This window comes from Triturus cristatus, chromosome 2_2, assembly GCF_964204655.1.
Source record: "Triturus cristatus chromosome 2_2, aTriCri1.1, whole genome shotgun sequence".
In the NCBI taxonomy this organism is placed as follows: domain Eukaryota; kingdom Metazoa; phylum Chordata; class Amphibia; order Caudata; family Salamandridae; genus Triturus; species Triturus cristatus.
The window spans coordinates 850,178,805-850,202,876 of record NC_140582.1 but is presented as its reverse complement, the minus strand read 5'-3'; the positions used below and the strand labels follow the sequence as shown (position 1 = coordinate 850,202,876).

At 45.7% G+C, this 24,072-nt stretch overlaps 1 protein-coding gene across 2 annotated transcripts in view; it reads left to right on the top strand.

Annotated features, from left to right (window-relative positions):
- The first annotated feature begins 390 nt into the window (after positions 1–390).
- The window catches only part of NSUN7 (NOP2/Sun RNA methyltransferase family member 7), a 1,257,082-nt gene continuing 1,233,400 nt past the window's right edge, over positions 391–24,072 (top strand). For both annotated transcript variants that reach the window (XM_085642201.1, XM_085642202.1), the window contains exon 1: positions 391–541. The gene's annotated coding sequence lies outside the window, so the exon portion shown is untranslated. The remainder of the gene's footprint in view (positions 542–24,072) is intronic.

Below are 24,072 nucleotides of genomic sequence, written 5' to 3'. Positions count from 1 at the left end.
TAGACATCTTGGGGTTCAGATCTAGTTGCGCCTCTGGCCCCCAGGTAGGACAATGTGTGAACTCCGACTGTCCCAACCATCTACTGCCTCTGGACTGCTCTCTCCGTGCTCCCTGGACTCGCCCGTGCACTCCAATCCCCTCTCACAAATACTTTACTTTCTTCTACTTCGCTTTAGTACCTCTTTGTGCTTTCTACTCGGCCTTCGGGTATACTCCAGTACCCTGCTCAATTTCCCAGTTCCCACTTGCCACTTCCACACTTATTTTACCCTTCCGCGCTTCCTTTGTGCGACATTCGCTCTGAGCGGAGAGCGGATCGAATCTTCTGTGTTGGTCACGTGATAAACGCGAGGCAACGTCGTTGCTAAGGGCGGTTTCTGTCTGGGGAATCATCCGCCCTCCCATCGGGCATACTTAGTTTAGTCGTGGCAGGAGCATCCTCCCGCGGGCCAAATCTGAGATTTTAGGAGAAGTGTTAGAGCAGGTTGAGGACAACAACACGAGCAGACCTGAAGACAACACCGCGGCTCATAACAGCAGGTAAGATTTGTGCGTAGCGGCCGTAGGACTCAACCTCTCTAGTCAGGGTTAGTAGCATCCTTTTAAAAAAAGCTTGTATACATTGTTTAAGGAGCATTAAAATAAACTCGCATGGTAAGCCTGTTAATTATCTTGGGGGTAATTGAAAACATAGACTGTATTTAATTCTTCCTAGGTGGTTAACGTGACTAACAATAATAGATCTTTTACGTTTGTAGCATGCCCTATATATGTGAAAGTGTTTAATAATAGTAAATAATCAATGCTGGAAATGGAGCACATTTAATATGGGAACCAGGGTCGGGTTGGCATCACAATTAGACCCGGGCACTCCCCCAAAAATTGACCACGTTCCCGGTTGGTGCCGTTTCACGAAATACCATTTGGTTAGTTTCTTTGGACTCATTTTTAGAGAAATGTTTGGAAACGTAGCCATTTTAAAAAAGCGTACAGAAATCTAGAGGCACTGCATTTTGGGTGAGGTGAAATAAAATGGTCCAAGGGCCACATCACCTGATCTAGTTAAGGTTGCCTGTCACCTGGCCTGATTTCAAATCACCCAAAACCGGTATATTCTCCTCCGATCAGTATGTATTTGAAACAATAAAAACGTAACACACTTTAAAATGTGTTCTAAAACTGTGTTATTTATCTCTGACTGATAGGTAAACTAATTAAAGACAGAAAAGCCATGTTAAAAAATAATATGAGTGCTTTTATTTAGAGTCCTCTTTAATTATCGTACATGTCTTTGCAGAATCTTTTAACTCGGCCCAAGGGCATTGGATTGATTTACATGGGCACCAATTACACTGCACTACTCAATATCAAATTCATTTTCACTAGAGTCCTTGTGATATCAAAATATTTGCCCAGAATCACAGAATGTTCACCAGAGGCCGTGATCCGAACCTAATTTCAATGTCGGCAGTTTAGACCCTAACGCCACATCATCTCTATTGTTCTCTCAGGGCAAGGTGGCCTCAAAGAAGGGCCTATGCAAATAAACACACAGCTCCCTCCACCAAGGCCTGAAGATATTGGGGCCAAGGTGACAACACCTGGCCTCCAGCAAGGCAGTGGCCACACTTCTCTTACTCAGTCCTTCAGGGAGGGCTCAAGAAAAAGTACACAACTCTGAGGTGAAATGGCCCAACAGCCAGAGCAACACCTGCCCCCAGCGAGGCCGTTTCTCAAACTCCCTCCCCTGCCCACCATCGCCTCAGTGCAATGGCCTGGCAGGGGAGTAATGAAGCAGAGGGCCTTAAAAAACTGCCCTCATGTCGCTCGTAGACACGCATTGCCAGACTGTCTGCTTTACCAATCCGACTGGGCTAGAAACCCAGGGCTTTAAGTGGGCCGGGTCTTGCCGGTGCTCAGCACCAGCATCTCTAAAAAGCAGGTGCCGAAACAGGTCTCTATCAGGCTCTCCTTTTTTGCCCTCACCCTCGGGGTGAAAAAAAAATGTTAACTCTGCAGCAGGACCACTCTTCACTGCCTGAGGTATCTTCATAGAGACTCGTTATAGTTCTTTCATAGTCTCATAATTCCTGAAAGGAAGTATTTTCGATATTATATGCAACAAAGACGTAGTTGTTGCTTATTTATCTTATGCAACTAACAAAGCCTATAGCCCTAGCTTATTGTAGGTGGAATGTTACTTGTTGTATGACGGTGCAGGGATGGGACTTTTGACGAAAGTATGACTGCAAGGCCTCCCTCTCATGCCCCTGTGGGAGCTGGTGCCCCCCTTGAAATTGGGCAATGCCCTAATAATGCTGAGGCAAGTATATGCCTTTCTTTAGTTTTCTCACATGCAAATTGCATGCGCACGTCAATCACATCTTCAGGGGAGTGACTTCTTCGCTACCCACCCTGACGAAAGCCCAGGACCTTGCACAGGCCAATAGGACAGGGCTGAAACATGTTGGTGATTTATTATCATAGGACCATTACATTCTTTTAGCCCTTTATACATTTTTAACCTTCCCTCCCACCCCACTAATAAAGGATACTTTTGGAGTGGGTGAGGAATTTCATCTTTAAAGTTATGCCCTCATCCAACAATCTTCATAAGTGCTCCCTGGAATATGGTTGAGCCCACCCCGACCTTTAGGAGTTGGGGTAAACCCGATGATGAAGCATGTCACTATTAGAGGGAGTGAGGGTTGTATGTAGAAAAAGGTTTCTTTCCATTCCCACCCACAATAGTGTGTGTGATGCCTTCGGCGTACAGATGATTCCCCATCTTTTGCTGTTTCAAAAGGAGCCATTTTGGTTCCAGAGGGGATACGTTTGTGTCTTTGAGTATATTTCTGGGAGAACGTCTCCCTTCAGTCCTCTTCGTTGAGGACCTCTCTACCCTCCTTAGGTTCCCACTCAGGACCCCTAACTTTGTAATAGAATGACAGTCAATATATAGATTTATTTTTAATAAAAGTGTGCTACATAGAATTTAGACAGAAGGACAAATGTAAAAGTAAATCTGTTCTTCCTTAATTGGCTACAAAGAGGCTGCAGAGATCTTTGTGTGTGCTGCAATTTTCAAGCATAATAATAATGGTAAGTTAACCTAGTGGTTATTGCATTTGTTAGATATATCTGTGGTTTGTTCAGTTACAGTTTTGGCTCATAAAGAAGCACAAAGGGTTAATGTGCCTACTGCAAAGGATACTGTGTAACATACATTTCTATGGGCCATGCTCGCCGAAAATATAATACCTGCTAATATGGACACTATGTGACTCCTACACCTTGTAACCCTCATTGTCTGATGTTACATTTCCTGTACTTTGATTTAAACTATTGTAATATTGTTAGAAATGGAGGTCTCTAGTTGGCAGGTTGTTAACCTGTCCAAGAAGGGACCCTTCTTTCTAGTCAGGATAAGGGTGTTACACTTCTAAATTAACCCCTGCTCACCCCCTTGGTAGCTTGGCACGAGCAGTCAGGCTTTATCTCAGAGGCAGCGTGTAAAGCATTTGCACATAACATACAGTAATACAGTGAAAACATTACAAGAAGACACCACACCAGTTTTAGGAAAATAGCCTATATTTATCTGTGTAAAACAAGACCAAAACTATAAGAATCCAACATAGTTATTAAAAATACTCATAAAGCAAGAATAGACTTTAAAAACAGTTCCTTGATGTCGATAGCCCTATCTGGGGCTATCACGGTGTTGTGAACACAAATCCAACAGTTCTGGCTGACTGCAGCGTCTGGGGCCAGCTATGTGTCGGGAAGACCCGCAAAATAGTACCTTTAGAAATATAGGGCGTCGGGGACCTTGCAATAAGCTCCCAAGAGCCGGCGTCAGTTCCAGAGGTCAGTGCAGGAGTTGTTGGGCCCTTGAAGTCACACACGTGGCAGGTCGAACTCTATTCGATTGAATTTGGGTGCTTCTGCGAGCGTCAGGGCTGCGGTGCCCTCAGGTTGCGGTGCCAGCAGCGGCTCGGTGACGGTCATCCAGTGGCGTTGATGAGACCAGGGCTGTGATGCAAAGTGGGACGGTGCAGGCGGCGGCATCATCGTTGTTGAAGTGCTGTCATCGGCTGACGAGCGGAAGTCAATGGTGCCGATGTCGGTGTGCCAAGGCTGCGGTGTGGGGTAGGGCGGTGCGTCGTGTAACTTAAGAGTGGTACCCCGAAAACCACGGTGCATCGATGTTGTTGTGGAGCGTCGTCGTCGGGGATACCAGGGAGGTGGAGTGAAGCGAGGTGGTGTGGAGTACAGTGCCAACAGGTCACGGTGCAAGCAACGGCTCGGTGCCGGCATTGGGCAACGCAGTCGGTGAGACCAGGGTTGCGGTACGAGATTGCGCTGTGTCCTCTGTGGTGTCATCAGGTCATGGAGCCAGCAGCGGCGTTGTCGGCACCAGGTTGCTTTTTCTTTTGTTGGAGCCCAAACACACACAGTTCCCTTGGGCTAGTTGCTGATTAACTTGAAGTCTCTGCTGTTTCTGAGACCTCTTGAACAGGAGGCAAGCTCTATCTCAAGCCCCTGGAGAAACTCATGAAAATAAGATGCAGAAAGTCCGGTCCTTTCACCACCCAAGTCAGAAACAGCCACAGTAGGCCAACACAGCAAAGCAAACAACAAAGTAGTTCGTCTCTCTTCACAGCTTCTCCAGCTCTTCTTGGTAGGTTTCTTGATTCAAAAGAGTTCTAAAGTTCCGGGGTCTGGGCCCAATATTTATACCACATTTTCCTTTGAAGTTGGTACAAAAAAAGTTCCCCTGGCACACACAAACCAGTTCAATCTGGCTCAGGCCGGGTTCACCACAGGAGATGGAGACAGCTTTGTAAGAGGCAGGTACATTTGGTGCCCTCCTTGCATACTCCAGTTGAAACCAGTTCAGGGAGCCATTGGCTTCTGCTCGGGTGTGAAACTGGACAAAGGACATTGGAGTGTCCAGCCCCTCCTCTGGGAGCGACCCCTGAATCGTCCCAACCCTTTCCTAAGGGTACTGAAGGGCTTACTTGTGGGTAGGTCACTAGATTTCTCATTGGACAAAATTTAGATCACATACCACTTCAACTTTGACCGTCTGGACTTTGCTGGACCGAGACTGCACCGGGGAAGATTCCTGCTGCTCCTGGTCTCGTCGTCCTGCTGGTCTTCTGCAACGTCTCTGTCCATGCTCCATACAGGTTCTTCACCAGGCCTGTGGACATCCAAGACACCTGAAAGAATCTCCCTTGGAGTGATGGAGTCACTCTCCTGCATCTGCAGGCACCGCAACAGTGCTGTCCGGTCTGCTCATACTGGGTTCCCACGGACTCCAAAAGCCTAAGCCACACAGGTGGTTGTTCTGCAACTCCCTCGAGACCTGCACTGTCTTCATACCGAGTTTGAGGCCAGTATCCAATCAATCAATCGATCAGGGTAATTACAAAGTGCGCTACTCACCCGTGAGGGTCTCAAGGCGCTGGGGCGGGGAGGGGGGGGCAACAGCTCCACTCATTCGAAGAGCCAGGTCTTGAGGGCCTTCTTGAAAAGGTGTAGGGTGGGAGCGCATCTGATGTTAATCGGCAGTCCGTTCCAGGTCTTGGCTGCGATGTAGGAGAAGGTTCTTTTACTCGTTCTTGCTCTGTGGATGCGTGGGGGTTCTGCGAGGTCGGCGGATCAAAGGTTCCTCTTGGGTACATGGAAGGTGATTCTGTCGTTGAGGCATTGGGGTCCAGTGTTGTGGAGGCATTTGTAGGCATGAGGGAGTATCTTGAAAGTTACTCTTTTCTCGACGGGAGCCAGTGGAGGTTACGCAGGTGCTGGGTGATGTGCTCGTGTCGAGGACGAGTCTGGCTGCGGTGTTCTGTATGGTTTGGAGTTTGCGGAGCAGAAACCTGTTGATCCCGGCATAGAGGGTTTTCCGTAGTCCAGTCTGCTGGTTATAAGTGCGTGGGTGAAGGTCTTCCTTGATTCGGGGGAAATCCATTTGAAGGTCTTTCAGAGGATGTGGAAGATGTTGAAGCAGGTGGAGGTGACAGCGTTGACCTGTCGGGTCATCGAGAGTGAGGTGTCGACCACGATGCCGAGGTTTCGGGCATGGTCCGTGGGGATGGAGTATCCCTCGTCGGAACCCCTGGAACAGCACCCCAGTGCACCGGGTCAAATTGCCGTTGCCAAGGCCTGTTGGCTCTCTCCTCCAGAGATCTTCGGATTCCAAGAAGCTCCAGCCTCAAGCAATGCCTGCAGCAAAGATCTTTTCCCTCACCGCAAACTCTGCACCTTGTGCCTTCTTCATTGGTGAGCTGCTCGAGGTCGTCTTGTGACTCCTGTGCCTTCTGCCCGTGGGTCCTTTTGAGGGTCTTCTTTGGCTTCAGTGGGCTCCTCTGCTTGCTCGGGCCTGCGTCGACTTACCTGCTCGTGGTGAGTCACTTGGACCTTGCTGGTTCCAACACCGCACCTTTGTCATCTACTACTGTTTGCCGCTCCCAAGGCTTGCTGGTGCTCCTGCCGGACACTGAACCCTGGGCTCTCGACAACTGATGTGGGACAGCTCGTGAACGGCTCCTGGTCTTCTACAGCTTCGCCTGGTCCGCACAGTTGCAACTTCAAGGGCATCGTCAACCTCTCCTGCATCTCCGACAATAGTGGGCATTCGTCTTCCGTGCCTTCTGGCCTCTCCTGAGTGGCATAGACTCTGTCCCCTTTGCTTGCAGATAGCTCTCATTTTGAATCCGCCTTTGGGTTCCACCGGACTCCTTCGTTTTCTTCTCCAGTGGCATCTTCCTGAAGTCATCCTTTGTGGTCTACGGCGGTTTCCGACGTCACTTATGCACTCGGTGTCTCTGGTGTAGGTATCCTTGTTCCTGGGGTATGCCCGGTGGGGTGACTCTCCAACCTTTCATCTTCCACAGGGTTTCTTCAGGGTCCACTGGGAAGGGTCCTTCTTCTTTAAAATTGCAACCCCGACTTACCTATTGACTAGCATTGAGCACACTGTCATGTTCCCATTCTGCACACGACCTCTGTGGGGGTCCTAGATACTCACCTAGGGTGGTTCCTTGGGTCCCCGGCTCTTGTACGTCTTCTGGGTCCATTCTTTACCTGAGTCGTGATTCAGATTACACTAGTTTAGTATATGGTTTGGTCTCCCCCCCCCCCCCCCCCCACCTCGGAGACCACTGTGTATTTGTGCTACTTACGTGTGCTAGTTCCTAAATATTGTGTGTATTGTGTTTTATATCTCCGGGTAGGAAATATTGCAATGTGTTAGTGAGTGTTTGTAATGAAATACATATTTTTGTAAATACACTGTATGATTCTTTTTCACTTAACCTATACCATAAGATTAAGTACTGGTAAAACAAGCTGCTTTACACTCTTTCTGGACTAAGCCTGAAGGCTGCTCTCCACAGCTACTAATTGGAGAGCTTTCTATGGTTGTCTAAGACTACTAAAATCACCATAAGGGTTGTCTGGATTAGTGCAGGGTGCCACACTTACATAAGTGAGAAACCATGTACTAAGCCAGCCTCTCACATTGGTGTACAGCGGTGCGATTCAAGCCTGCATTGTTTTACCAGTTAATCTTAGATTCATTGAAAAATCATCACTAGCATTAGGCACATATAATATTTAGCTAGACTAAGTAAGTTCTACTGAACTTATAGATTGGTGGGTAAGGTTCTAGCACAACCCTTGCTCCAATCCAAGTTTAGTTTCCACTAGAGTAGGTAGGTGCAACACCAACCCACACCAACCTCCTCCTAGACATGTCTTTAGTAATGGGCCCCAATGGGGTCCAATCTTCCAGATACAGTGGTCTTAAGTTCCAGGATTTAAGGACGCTGTGTACTTCTAGAAAGTTAAAGACAAGTAGCAATCCAACCGCTAAGCATCTCTTGTGGGTGGGGATGTTCCAGAAGATGGGACAGGGGCCCTAATTCTGAGCATGATCAAGAGGAGTCCGAGGACTCCACCTTGATGAACTCTGATCCAGGGAATAGTGCAGATGGCACAGAGGGTGTCCCTTTAAGTAGCCCCCCCTTTATTCCTCCTGGGAGGGTCCAGAGAAGGCAGAGGATATCTAGATCTCCTTCTGCTGATTCCAATGCTTCAGGACATTCCACAGGGACCTCAATGTCTAGCCAGAGAGAGGACTCTTTGGAACGGGAATACCACCTGATCAAACTTGAGAGAGTTAGACTCAAGCTTAGGCAAGATCAGTTGGCTCTTGGCAAGGAAGCCCTAGAAGTCCAAAAGGCGAGAAAAATCTGAGATCAGATTCCAGTGGTAGCAGCCCAAGTGTACCTATAATCAGGAAACCATCCTTTGATACTAGGAACCTGAGCAGGATAGTCGCTTCCCACTAGGAGGGGGATGACATTCAGAAATGGATGTCTGCCTTAGAGAGGAGCTGTAAAATTCAGAAGGTCCTTCAAGGGCAGTGGGAAGCTATCCTGTGGCTCTCCTTTGCTAACAAAGGAAGAGTCCCAAAATTCCAAGAAAGGCAAAAATAAACCTCGATGTTATTTATGTAAAGTAAAGACCCATTGAACAAGAGAGGCGGATAGTCCAAAGGCCAAGAAACCTACTACCACTGCCCCTAAGCCAACTGCTCCTCCTAGCACCAGTACAAGTGGTAGTACAGCAACCAAGGGATTAGTTGGGTTAACCTTGGGTTCTGAGGTGGGTTCTGGCCCAGTCAGAACTCTAGCTCGAGTTGTTCTAGTCTGTGACAGTGGCATTGATCTTGCCACTTTACTAGTAAGTCTCACTGATAGATCTTTCCTGGATAGGTTTTTGTTGATTTGCCAGAAGAAGAAGAGATTGAGAACCTTGTTAACATCCCATAGGGGATGAGTTTCTGGGTTCTGGAAGAAGGGATAGGCGTACTTCCCTCATTGAATTCCTGACTATTGAGTTTCTCACTAATTCCCAAAGGGGAACCACCTATAGAGACATGGCATGTTGATATGGCTGATTGAAAGGTTTTTACTGAATTGTAAGCCATTCCTTGCGATGTAAGGCACAACGTCAGACCCACAGGATCCATGTCCCACTGCATGCGCTAACCTATGCATCTCGTCCAGGCAGACTGACCCATAGCATTTAACCATTCCATCTTCCCAGGACTTAGAGAGGAGCGGTTTAGCTTGTTGTGAAAGTCCAGGGATTTTCCTTCAATCAGCGTTCCCTGTAATCCTCCATACCACCAGATGGTGTGGAATCCCTGACTGATCCGAAAGGAGCTCTTGAAAAAGGGAAGACAGATTGGAGAATCCCAAGAAAGTTCCATCAGAATTGGTATCATATTTGAGACCTCCATGATGATGTTATTAATACCATGTTTGCTGTCTGCCTTTGCATAGCTCCAGTTATGGGGAAAGGCGAATGTTGCTGTCACGTTTGGATATGGTTTCCAACTGAAGTATTTGTCTATTTGGAGAACCAGTTTCGAGGCAAACAGGTCTACCATGAAAGGACCCGATTTGTGTACTTAAACACCTTTAGTTCCAGTCTCCACAGGTTCATATCCTGTGAGTGCCTTGAATATCAGTCCTCCAAGGCGCTCACCATTCCCAGAGGATACTCTACTGTGACTGACATTTGGTTGTCAAGACAAAGGTGCCAAAAGATCTTGATCAGATCCAAGAGAGTGTTGGATCTTGTACCCCCATGTGGTTGATATAATGCACTACTTAGATGTTGTTCATCTTCATCAGGACGCAGCATTGCACCATGAATGAGCCTGCCAGTATCTCCAGACTGTTCATATGCAGTTGTTGTTTTTAAGCTGACCATTTTCCTAGTGAGAATAACCCATAACACGTGCCCCAGCAACTTCTGCTGACGTCCAATTTGATGATGAGATGCAGGTTAGACCCAAATATTGCTCTCCCATTCCAATCAATCAATCAAGACTTGTAAAGTGCGGCTGCTCAATCGTGAGGTCTTGAGGCACTGTGGGATTATGCTGTGCGATCGCACTGCCTGTTACTATTGGTTGAACAGCTGGAGCAAAGGTGAGGCTCTGAGGTGCAGGGGGAGGGTGTTCCAGGTCTTTGCTGCCTGGTGGGAGATTGAGCGGCCACCGATGTCTGCCCGGAAAATGCGTTGGGTAGCTGCTAAGGAGAGTTATCTGGAACGGAGTTCTCTGGTGGTTTGGTGGAAATTCACTCATTTGTCGAGGTAGGCCAGTCCTTCATTGTGTAGTATTTTGTAAGCGTGGGTGAGCAGCTTAAACTGCCCTCTCTTCAGGACTGGCAGCCAGTGAAGTTCCCTGAGGTGGGGGATGATGTGCATCTGTCTGAAGAGGTGGAGGATGATTGTAGCTACTGTGTTCGGGATGGTCTGAATTTCCTTATGAGTTGGGCGGTAATCCTACGTAGAGGGAGTTGCCCTAGTTGAGTCTGCTTGTGACGAGAGCTTGCATGACAGTAAGCCTGGTGTTGGGTGGGAGACATCTGAAGACCTTCCTCAGCATACGGAGGAAGAGGAAGCTGACCTTCTTCATGGAAAGCTGGTTGTGCTGTCCATGTTCCATGCTTCCTTATTTGCCCACCCCCCCTTCATTTCCTCTCTGGCTTCCTCTGTTAGTGGAACTATCTACGAGTAAGTAAGCCCTTTAAGAAGATGGTCAGCTTTTAAACTTTGGAGAACTCTGTAGTGCAATGGTTCTGTAAATAATGCTTATATAGATGAAAAGAGGAGGCTCACTAATAGATCAATCTGACATAACAAAGTGTCCTATCGCAAGAGTATTTTTCAGAGCTCTTTTTGGATTTTCTCTATCTTCCTGATGGGAGACTCAACGTAATCTCTTTGGAGTCTACTACGAATCCCAGGAATGTAGTTATGCAGGTGTAAGGAGCAATTTGTTTCTCATTGATGACAAACTCTAGACCTTCTACCAAATTTACTGTCATTTGGAGGTGTTCTGAGAGTTTCCATGATCCATCAGAAGGATGTTATCTAGATAGACTATCAGACATATTCCCCAGGATCTTTGACTCTCTATGGCCGGTCTAAGTACCTTTGTGAAGCACTATGGAGCTGAAGGTAGACCGAGCAGAAGTGTCATGAACTCGAAAGTCTAGAGCCTCCAGGTAAATTGTAGAATTCTGCGATGGGGAGGAAATATGGAAATTATCAGGTACGCGTATTTCTGGTCCAGATGGACCATCCAGTAGTGTGGTCTTAACATGTACCTGAAGAGGTGGATTCCCTCCATATTGATGTGGCGATAGACAGATAGAGGTGTCCCTCTTCTTCACCAGGGAGAAATTGCGCGGGAAACCCCTGGGATAAATGTTGGTCGGAGAAATCACAGCTTTTGCATGCAAGTCTACCACCTCAAAGTCGTTGAAGGAGGCGTTGTATTCCAAAAAAGTGAGGGGTGTGGTCTTTGAAGTTGCTGTGATGTTATGTAGAACTCTATATGAAAGTCCTGTACAGTCTGCTGAACCCTTGTGTCTAAGTGAGTGCTTGCTAGCTGTGGACAAAGCTTGCCAATCTCCCTCCTACTCTTAGTTTGGAAGAAGGGAGAACACTTATCAGTAAAGGTTCCTTGTGTGTTGTTTGCACTGACCCTACCTTTGGACCCACAGTGGCCTTAAAGCTCTCTGGAGGCTGAGAAACCCCCAAATCTAGAATGGTTCTACTATTGACCGTGTTTCGGGAACCTTGGCCTCTTCAAGAGAGATGTGAGAGTAAATGGCCAGCCGAGCGCTCCCTACCAAGATCTGTCCCGGGGAAAACCTTGGTGGCATAAATTCTTTTTCATGGATGTCTGTGCCTTATCAAGGACCTTAAAGGCGGTAACAAATTTCTCCAACTCCTTAATTAAAGGGTTCTCCAAACAGGCCTTCCTGAGCTACAGAACCTGCCTCAGAGCTGGCCAGGTCTCCCAGTTTGGGGTATATGCGACTCGAGAGACCTGCACCTCTCATGAGAGAGGATACAGTTGGCGTTGCCCAGGATATCACAGCTGTCTGAGCCCACTCATGATAGTCTGTCAGGATAGATAAGAGACCAGATTCTTTGGCCTCTTTGGCACGTCTAGGGTCTTTGTTAGGGGCCCTGTAATCTCAAGGAGTTTTTCTGGCTATACCCCCACAAGCGGTCTATACCCATCTTTGGGTCCCAAATGTATTTATCCATGAAGGTGGCCATCCTAGTGTTTATCTCTGGTGTAATTGCTATTCTACCATCTTAGAAAGGATCAAGGCACTTTGCACTTAGATGGGCACGAATTTCATTGTCCAGGGATTTCCTAAGGTAGCCCTGGGACATTGAGACACCCACTCGATAGAGGGGTAGATTCCCACCTGAGCCCATGTCCCAAAGCAGTGTATATTTACACTTTCAGCTCTACAGATCCTTAGTGGGCATTAGCCAACACTATTTTAAAAACAAAAAATTTGTGATTTAATCTCCTACTTGGAGCTTTCGGCTCTATGTGACAGCGGATGAAAAGCCAAGGCTCCATGATTAGGCTAGCTACTCCATGCTGTGTCGGATAATACATTGGACCTGCCGCAAAGAAACAGAGGTCTCATTTGCGAGACCTCCTGTGAGAAGAGAGAGCACCCTGGTGTGGTCAACAGGCCGCCCCACAGTGCTACTATACTGATTTTTATTTTTAGAAGAACTGTGTAAACAGCGCTGAATTTGTTCCTGTGGCCAGCTGAAATAAAAGGTTAAAGAGTCACTTATGAGCAACAATAAAAACATAAATAAATGCATTGTTAACAATTTTCACGGTAACCTCTGCCTTGTTTAATAAGGAGATCTAGTGTTACTTATCTGTAGGCAGCTGGAGCAGCAAAGAAAGAAGGGGCATAAAAGTAAACAAGCAGGCTATGGGGGACACTCTGGCCTATGATTGGATAAGATTTCTTCTTCCTTTCCCGGGTCCTGCTGTGAAAGATAGTTTTGTTATTGTTATGCTTTATGGCTGATGCACCTAATAAAATTAAGAAAGAAGAGCATAATCCTCGCCTCCGGTCCTGACTTAGAATTGGCCAAAATTTTGATCAGGTGATGGGCACATTGACAGTAGAATGCCTTCACAAACTCACAGTTTTACTTTGTTACTGTAAACTTAAACAAGCGTAGGAAAAAATCCAAACAGCATTTTTGGCACCTAAAAAATATACAAACAACGCCAGGCACATACCTATGTGTTTGTGTCCAGGAAAGGAGATAGACACTAGATTATTTTATTAGAATAAGAAAAAAATGCAAAGACCATCTCACTTGTTGGTGGGGCACAGACATAGTTCTGTGCTCCAGCAAGAAGCTAGATGTTGTTTGTATTAAGTTTCTTAGGATAATTTAAAGATAAACAGTGGTTGCCGTCTTGCTAAGACACGTGTCTGTGCCCCAGAAGGTAGCCTGACACGCATTGGGTTTCTTTTTAGGTTAAAAAAACTCCAGACAGCTTGTCGCTCCTTGTTGGGCATAGACTTAAGTATCTGTGCTCAAGCAAAGAAACCAGATTCTGTCTGGATTTTGCCTTAGTCTTAGAAAATTTTCAAACTGTGTCTGGCTCCTTGCTAGGGCAGAGAAGTGTGCGTCTTTGTCGAAGAAAGGAGCCAGATGCTTATTGGGTTTTTGGGTTTTTCATAGGCTATTTAGGCTAAGAAAAAACACCAAACAGTGTCTGGCTCGTTGATGGGTTCCAGGACATGTGTGTTTGAGCCTCAGCAAAGAGCCAGACACATCTTGAATTTTTGTTTTAGGAAACGAGACAAGCCAAGCATCATCTGATTGTTTGCTAGGGCATATACCTGTGTTGCCAACAAGGAGGCAGTTGGTATTTGCATTTTTAAGAAAAAAATCCAAACAGTGTCTGTCTTCTTTCTAGGCCACAGACACACATATCTGCTGTGCCCACGCAAGAAAGCAGGCATTTTTTGCATTTTTTCTTAGTGTATGCCTAAACATCTGGTAGGATCAGTGCTGGCATCCCCGTCACGCTCAGGCCATCTGCTAAAACAAACAAGCATTTGCAGTGCAGTGCAGTAAGTCTCGCATTTACAAGAGTTTGAGCTATAGGCTTTGTAAATGTAAATGTTTTTTTCTTATGTATTTTGGAGTGGAGTGTGTGCATGTGGTTTTTCGTGGAACTGTGTGGTATGTTGTGTATAGGAATTATGTGGAGTAATTGTGTGTTATGGAGAGTAATTATGTGGTATGCTATTTTGTGTTGTGTAGTGTTATGTAGTGGAGTTTAAGTATGGTGTGCTGTGTAATGTTGTGGCGTGCTGTGTAATTATGCAGTGTGAATTGTATGTTTGTGGTGTATTATGTAATTGTGTTGTAGATTTGTATTATGTGGTGTGGAATAGAAACGTGTTGGGTTGATTGGTGTGGCTTGGAACTGTGTGGCATTAAGTGAAAATATGCTGATTGTAATGATGTGGCATGCTGTGGAGTGTATCATTGTGGATTGTTGTTAGGTGGTATAGAATGGTTTTATGTGGGGTGTATTTATGGGGTAGTGAGAATTTGACAATGCTTGTTGATACACTTGTTTGTGCCACCAGTGCCTAAGAAATGTTTGTGTGCTCCACAGCCATGGAACAGTGTTTATTAATTGGTCCAGAGAATGTTTTGGCGCGTTTGGTACTTTGGGTGTGTAGCACTAAATGTTATTGAGCAGGAGTTCTGCCGATCTGCGCCCCACAGTCCTTTATAAATCTATTTGAGTCTTACCTTTATCAAACTATCCACTTGTTTTTAGACTGAAAGACTTTTGCTGTTTTAGAAGAATAGGTGGATTAAACATCTGCATATTTCCAGCCTGTATGTCTGCGCGCCTCTGGCATTTCAGCGTGCAGCATTAGGAAGGAACGTGTGCGGCCTAGAGGGAACATAGCTACTAAATTATGTCGTTGTCATGGGGTAACTGATAAACTGCCAAACTCACAACAACTTGCAGGAAGCCCTTCGCGTGGCCATCCAGTGCTATGCAAACCTCTGTAAACATAATACATAAAGCTTTGCAGATCCTCGGCCGGGCCAAACTTTTCATCCACCCAGTATCCCCGTCATCTGGCACTCCCCGAAACCGGCTGCAGAATTTCACAAAATCACAACTTTTAAAATGTCCAACCTTGCATGAATAAAAGAATTAATGACCACCAATGCTTGTACTCCCTGCAATCGGTTTCCAAGAGTGGAGCATACTGGGAGATTGTAGAAACTGCTTCTGCCATGAACAGAGGCGAAGGACTAAAACATGACTATTTCACATGGCCGCAAACATGGACTACTGAGCTTCCTAAAGAGAATTTGTTTATTTGTAAACGAAAAAAGTAAAATTAATAAGACGACAGGTATATATATTTTAAAAAAAGCACCTACGCTCAAATTAAATAATTTTAGAAAATACTTTTGTATTTGGGTTGAAATTAAATGTGTGGCTAGTATGTTGCTTTCTGATGGATACATCTGCCTGTGGATTCCTCACCTTTTGAATTACCTAATGCGCAGCACTTCACAGAAACGTTTCTCCTCAGCTCACTCACAGATGACGTATCCGATCATCCTGGAGCTGGGAAAGCATGATACATTGGATCCAGTACCATAGGCTCTGGTAGGAACTAAATTCGGCTTTGGTTGCCTTGCTGGAGACCCCTGAGCCAAAGGTGGAGTGGTTGACTTTGGCAACAGTGGAGGCGTTGCACCTCTGAGCCGGTGGAGTCACCCGATTTTCTCAGAGTAGTCATCTTCGACAGCTACAAAGAAACTCCCAGAAATGGAGAGACTGGGAAAAAACTATTACGTGTCGGCAGCGCGGAAAAAAGGGAACTGATGTTCGCACGCTCACAAGATCTTCTTTGGGCTCCGATGACATCACACAGAGTCGCATGCAGAGCCATTCCATTGTGACGTCCTCGTCGACGTGGGAGAGCTGAGGAGGTTTAAGTGGAATGCTACGCATTGGGTAATTCAAAAGATGAAGAATCCACAGGCAGATACTATAACCAAAAGCTTTACCGAAGGTAAGTAACTTGTCCGTCTTGTGCGAAGGACATCAATGCTCTCAACATCCGACATTGGATACTGCAGCAGAATATTTTGCTGCTGACTGTATGTCACAGGAAAGAGAGAAATGACTGGAAAAGTGAAAGAAGGAGCGACAGGAGGTGCTGGTGGGGTATGGCACAGCACAGGGAGATTAGGCAGCAAAGAGCAGGAAACCTTTTTTTTTTTTTAAGACGGGTGCTAAAAACGCATGGCAAGGAAGACACAAGCAGGGCTTGTAGTGCATGGAAAAAAGATGGTGACAAACGGGCAGCTGCTCAAGACTGCCTAAGCCACAGGGTGCAAGAAAATGTCTCTGATCTGGGGTTAAGGGTAGCAAAGGAAAAAGCGTTCTCTGAAACAACAGAGAAGCAGTGAAAGCGTATGGGAACTATGCTTGGCCGGTGCTCCTCAGCTTTGAATGGAACTTGGGTATCAACTGCAAAACTAGTTAGGAGCAAGCAAAGAAGAGCGACGCTGGAGTAAGCCAATGGTAAGCAGGGTGCGGGAATAAAGTAGTTGTATTGATTACAGCAGGTCGTGCAGATAGTGCATGCACTCTGCCTGGGCTAAATCTAAATATATGGTGATGAAAGGAATGCTTGAATTAGTTTTAGTCACTGACAATCACACAGGCTGCATTCTGTTCCATTGTTTTTCACCGGCAACTCAGTCTTGGGCTTGTTCCAATACGAACAGCTCGGCCTAAACTGCTAGGCTAGGTCCTTTCCAGACTGGAACACAAAATAGTAATAATAATAATAACAATGATACTTGTATAACACATATCTTCTTTAGAACAAAGTGTCCCAGCGCTGTGGTCCAAGCTCCCATGTGCTACACATTTGCAGAGAATAACAGGTAAATTCTATCTGATCAGCCATGTTTTTACTTTTTTCCTAAAAAAGAGTTCTAAAGGGGCCTGTCAGACAGAAAGAGGCAGCAAATTCCATAGATCAGAAACCAAGAAGCTAAAAGAGCTAAAGAGCTGCCACCAAGGCTCACTCATCTCACTTTTGGGATACACAGACTGCTAGCCCCGAAGATCTGATATTTCTCAGCAGAGATCGGGTTGGATGTAAGGCTGAATGTACCGAGGGCCAATGTTTGTCAAGGCTTTATAGCGATAGCACATATCATTGAACAAGATCCTGTGCTTCACAGGAAGCTGATATAACTTGGTAAGTGAAGACCCCATAGAGGCTTATTTTGGGATATTGCAACCCCAGACCGGTTCAAATCCATTTAGGCATTGTCAGTGAGTAATATCTTGAGTCCTGTGGCACAGTGAGCATGGGGCTCTCATCTGGGCATACTCATCACATTTAGTGTGTCTACTGCAACACCCAAGGTGATGGAAGCATGCTTAGATTAATCTCAACCACTGCTTAGAGCCTCATTCCAGTCTATTGTTTTTGCCCACTGTGCCACTTTATATAGAAACCAGCCATATGCAAACCAGTCTTTGTGCTGCTCCAATAGGAACAGTCCAGCCCGCACTGCCAGAATGAGTTGCCTCCAGACAGGAACACAAGCAGCTTCTTCCGGCTGGAGTAAGGTTTCTCAAGGTTCATATGGTCAAACACCTTAAACTGGTTAAACAACTTAGGGCCCGATTCACAGTTAGGCAGACAGGGCACTTACTCCATCACAACGGCGACTGGGCACTTGTACGCCAAAGTGTGGGTCCGTCTGCAAAAGTTTGAGACAGTCAGCCCGCCAGGTTTACACTGATGGAGTAAAATTTACTCTGTCAGTGTAAACCTTCCTCCAAGGGAGTATGGACCATTCGAGATAAGCCACAAGACCATCTTAGAGTGTGCGAATTGATGGGTTTGTTTTGCTGTCTTTCAGTCCAAGGAAAGTTCTGACCGCGAGACACAATTAAATACACAAGCATTTGCAATGCAATCGATCTCGCCTTTGGAATCAACAAGCATTTAATTCTATGTCTTGTAGAAACATTGTATACAGAAATTAATCGTTTACTGCTTTGTTTTTAGCACTGCAATGAGATTTTTTGTTTTTGTTTTAGTCCGTACTCCATAAAAGCAAGAAAATGTATTATAAAAATATTTATTTATAAAGTTTGCATAGATACATAACGAACAAAAATATAAAGTACAATCTCTTACAAAAACAAAAGTAAAAAAAAAAAAAAAAAGCGCAGGTCACATAAATCAGACATTATCCAGCGTCAGGTTGTAAAATTGAGGGGGAACGGGCACAGTGGGGTATAATTTACATCAGTACATAAATATCTCTACCCAAGGAAAGTTGGACTAGGTGATTGAGAAACCTTGACCCCCGTTCATGGAATGGGGAGTATCCACCATGTCACAATCACTGTACAATAAATAGATAGTGAATAATAAAGCATCCCAATCCTTAATCATCCTGTGCATCAGCTATGCCACGGTTTGAGTCCTGATATTGTATAAAGAGGCCCCAAAAACTCAATGGACGGGAGCGTGGGGGAAGCAGCTCATTATACACATCCGACTGGGTGTTACAATGCACCATATCATTAACCCATTCAGCCACTGTTCGTAGAGTCCCCCGCATCCATCTCATAGCGAGCCTACGCATAGCTAAAAGTAAGCCCATGGCAATCAGTTTGCGCACTTTTTTCTGCAGAGGTTTCGTGTAGCCTAGTAGCGCCAATAACGGATCAGGTATGATGGGAATGCCCACAATCTCAGTCAGAGTTGCAAAGATCTGATCCCAGAAAACAGCAACAGGGGGGCATTGCCAGGCCAGATGGTAAAAATTAGCTTGAGGCATGGCACAACACTCGCAGCAGTCAGATTCATGCAGCCCGTACCTGTGTTGGCGTTCAGGTGTATAATGAACCCTATTCAAAAACTTAAAATGCGTTAGTCTATGCCTGCCCTTTAGAGAGACCTTACGAGTGACCTCGCAACAAAAAACCCATATATCATCCGGGAGTTGTTTCCCAAGATCAGCCTGCCAGGCTAAACGGGCTTTAGAGTATGGAGATATCTTGGGCTGTAAGGCCAAAGCATATAGTTTAGAGATCAATTTAATAGGGGACTGTGAGCGAAATAGGATGGATAGAGGGGGAGTTTCCATAGGTCCCGCCAACTCCTCTCCCAGTACCGCACGAAGAGCGTGCTTCGTTCTAAAGAACTGAAACTGTGTCAGCGCAGTGGGTGTCTCCTTATCTGCAATTGCATCATCCCAGGTGATCATCCTGCCGTTCTTAAAGAGATCGCCCATCTCAGTCATACCAAGACTTTGCAGTGATCGAAGCATGCCTCTTTCTGAGCTAAAAACGTACCAGTGACACCACTAAATTCGCATATGAGGCGAGTATAATTGAGCTCCAGCAAACAAATCGAGGAGGACATGCCAAGCATGTTCCACGGAGTTCACTGAGTCCAGAGCACCACAGCGCCTGATCAGGGCTTTGGTTAAGAGCCATGGTTACAATTCAGGTGCAGCAGCCACCCTCTCTATATGAAGATGTGGAAGGTTTTGGGGGCCATGAACCCAGGTGTGTGCGTGTGACGCCTGTGAAACCCGGTAGTAGAGATCGAAGTCTGGAGCACCCAGACCACCAGCGGAGCATGGCAACATGAGAGTGTTCATGGAGACTCACGGTGTTTTACCCGCCCAAGCCAGTTCGGACATCAACCTACGCAATTCCTTAAATAGGTGTCGTGGAACTACTATGGGAATATTAACAAACAGAAAAAGAAACCGAGGCAGAACCACCACCTTCATCAGGGAAACTCTCCCCACCAATGAAAGCGGGAGATGAATCCAACAATCAACATCTTCTTGCAACTTAGCAATCGCTCTACCATAATTTCTTGGATCACGAGTACAGCGTCCGAGTGGACTTGAATCCCCAGGTAGTGACCGGGTCAGTGGTCCACTGCAAAGGGTACTCTAAGTGCGTGGGAGTCGTGCAAGGCGTCAACGGGAAAATCAAATATTTATCCCAATTGATGTTCAACCCCGATATTCCACCATATCGCAGTACCTCACGAATGACAGGGGAGAGATATTCTTCCGGGTTTCTAATTTACAACAGCGTGTCGTCCGCATAGGCAGACCCTATTAAATTATAGTTAGGGAAGCGGAGACCCCTATGACCATGATATTCCCGCAATGCTCTCATTAAGGGTTCAGCCGCTAGAGCATATAATAGCGGGGAAAGGGGACATCCCTGTCTGGTACCCTGTGAAATAAAAATAGGATCAGATACCATATCTCCAACATGGATTCGAGCTACTGGTGAATTATAGAGTACCACAACCAACTGCAAAAAGACATCGCCAATCCCTATCCGACATAGCACAGCATAAAGAAACGACCATTCAATAGAATCAAATGTCTTTTCGGCATTTTGAAGACCGCCACAGCAGGAACATCCGAGCGAGTATGTTGTTGGACTCCAAACACCATCCGGAGATTATGCAAGAGTGTATGGCCCTGAATTAATCCTGCTTGCTCGGGACGAAGCAGCTGAGGTAGTTCCGAGGAGAGACAGTTAGCTAGAATCTTGACAAAGATCTTAGTGTCTACATTCAACAAAGATAGCGGGCGATATGAGGAGCACTTTTGGGGTCCTTATCTGGCTTCAATAAAGTAACAATCAAGGCCTCACGCATGGTCTGTAACAATGTGGCCAACTGTGGAATCAACAGATCACTAAAAGCTTTATAAAACGCCGCCGTGAGCCCGTCCTGGCCAGGAGCACTGCCCTCCCTCATCGACTTCAGCGTTAATCGTATTTCCGAGTGTTCTATGGGACGCATTAAGAACTGTGCCAGTTTTGCAGCCAAGGTAGCTCGATATGCTCCAGATATTGTAGTATATCCTCATCACTAGGGGAGACTTTGGAGCTATGGAGCTCTTGATAGTAATTCCGGAACTGATTAGCAACATCTGTCGGCTGTGTCCAAGTCGAACAATCAGCATCTGACAAAATAGGGATGCCGCTAGATTCCAGCCTGCGTTTAGAAATGGCTGCCAGGACCGAACCCAGTCGATCAATACAATGTTTTTCAAATGTGTGGTTTCCTGTAATGTCACAATCACAGCTGCCACCTTAACTGATTTTTATTGTCAACATCGCCCATCTAACCAATTCGCTTTCTGGTGGCCACTTTCCTCGGGCCTTCCTCTCAATTTTAACAGTTTTTGAGCAATTCTTCAAAAGCGTCTAGGTTTTCCTAAAGCTGGACCTCCGGTCAGTATTTGTAGCAAACCCATGAGTAATCCCTCTGAATGACAAAAAATACCAACTCAAGGTACTCCATTAGACCACTCATATCAGGTCGTAATGTCAAATCGGTTTCATGTGCTTCTGGATCACTGGATTATTTACGCAGTCTTTTAAAACACGCCTTGCAACCAAGTATCAGTGCGTGGTGCATTTATATGTAGGTGAGGTGTCATTATAGTAAAATAAATAAAAATTGCCTCAATGCACCACCAGTAAATCCACACGCATCCAGCGAGAATAAAAGTAAGTATGCTGGGGTGGGCCTCCCACAAAGATAGCATTGTCGCTCATTCAGTCAATGCCATTTCAGCCCACGCTGTTCAATGTGCCTTCAATTTCTGACAGCAGTCGTACTGAAGTGGACTGAGCAACTGCCTTCACAGGTCACCGAGCAGCCACGAGACGGTAATGACATTCGAGCACAGATCATCGACCGATGTTTGAACAGACACTTCGAAAAGGAAAATGTTTCTAAAATCATATGCCATTCGGCTGTGTTGGCTTCTAATTTGACTGGACATAAAAAGGTTTCCCAAAGCGTTAATAGTATAGTCTAATTATTTTAGCTGCATGTAACATGTTTCCAATTAGATAGATCACATTAAATCACTGCAAACATACCTACTTCTCTAACAAAAGAACGCTATCTTCCAGCCTATTCGACTTTTCCATGAGCTGTTATTTGTTGTATACATAATGCCACAGTCGTGTGCTAAATGAATAGGCAGGAAAAATAAAAATAATCTACATAAATGCATGTTAACCTTCTGCACATCACTCCCAATAGGTTACCACATTCTGTCCTTTATGAAATGTTACCCACAACCTGCATTTAAAGCTGCATGTCCATATGACGCTACACTGAGGAGGTGGATCCCATGCCCATTTCAGAGACACAAGCCGCAAAAAATGTAAAATAAATATATAACAAGCATTGGCATAGTCAATAGGTCTCGCCAGACCCGCGCATGCGCTGGGTCAGGCGAGACCTAAAAAACCAACACGATTATGGTATTTTTCAAGCGGCAACTTTTGCAGCATGATGCTGCCCTGTTGCCTCTGAGTTGATTCTTATCCAAAAAGAAATCAGCTGACACGATGGAAAAAAGCATCCCACATGGAGCATGCAGTTTGAAAATCAATCCGTTTGATAATCTGTTAAAGTACACGCTCCCGATGGCTCAGGTTTATCTGCGGTAGAAGAAAAACACAAAACCAGACCCTTCTTTCAGCGGCAGATAAGGCGCAAACTCCACGGAGCTGACAGTCTTCAGACACAGCTCATAAACACTGCCCGTCGGCCGCCCGGGCAGCGGCGCTACACACTAGTAAAGTGGTATCTAATCAGCGTGTTTGTTTAATGCCCAATCTATGCAGTCATCAGTCAGTGAAGCTGACTGGGCGGCTCGTTGCAGGCTTTCCGGAGGAGTCTAATGGAAGCTCCTGAACGCGGGCCCAGGCAGATGGATGATTTGTTAAAACGTCTGGGACAGCTGTCAGGAGTGTTTGTTACTGCCTATGATGGTCGCTTGTAGTACAGATGTAGTATGCAAACCGTGATTGCTGTAACTTCATTTTACTGACAGCTAGCCTATATGTGTATGTGTGAGTGTACATGGGTGGGTGTGCCTGTCGCCCTCTGTCTGTATCTTCTTTACGTGCATGAGTGCATTTCTCCCCCACAGCCTCTTATGAGGTGTATGAAGTTCTCGACCTGCAGCCTAACTGTGAGCCCGCTTAAGCCTTCCATGAAACACAAGGCTGGCTTGCGAGCATCTCAGGGTGGGTAGAGACAAAGTGGCCGTGCACATTAAACGCATGAGTTGAGTGAACCATGCGCCAAAGCAAAAAACAGCTAAGTAGTCCATACATTAAAAGATACAGCCCTGCAGCGAAACTTAACTGTAGCTAGGCAGTGCTGCTTCCGGTATAAACGAAAGTACGTATCAAATCAACAGCCATTAAAAAGGCAGCTGAGAAGAGCAATGCCACAGTTCAATTAATGGCATGCGGCAGGACAATTTTGCCGGGAATGGGCGGAGTTTCACCCAACATACAGATTACTTGATGTCTCGGAGAGACAGCGCATGTGCTGCTTAGGCAAGACCTAAAAACATGTCCTCCACACCATGGGAGAAATTGTTGTGACGATTAGTTTGTACCTTTCCAAAAACAAACTCCCGCTTTGGGAGTTTGTTTTTGAAAAAGTAAAAACATATAAAAGTTTGTGGTAGGAGTTTGTCACCAATGACGGATGCACAACAAACTTTCACTCAAGGGGGAGTAAAGACAGGGTGGTGGACGTAAAGTCCTCCTCCACCCTGAGTCAGCTTTTAAATCAAGCCATTAGTCTGTTTCATTAGAATCATGCAATTTTCACAGTCACCAAGCATGTGTTGGCCTTTTCATAACACAGAATCTGTTCTTTTTTTTTTCTTCATTGGATGATCTATGAGATATGTTATTAAATATATCTTGATTAGCTCAGCGCTGTAGGAGTCATGGGAAAAGCTGTGGATTGGGTATAGTTCTTTCTTGCTCATTATGTAAGATTTTGCATGGAAGAATAGCCCACTACCATTGAGTAAAGAGAGGGGTGTTGATTTCAAAGCCAACAGAATTCTCCCCAGCCACTTTGGAAGGCCGGGGATGATTCTTTTTTAACATCATCGCCATTAGGAATGGTTGGGGTGTATTTCTAACCCCTATGGTCATGGCCAGGCCAGGGATCATGGACTGAAGGCCCTTCTAAAACCAGGATATCTGCTTAAGTGGTCATGTTCATGAC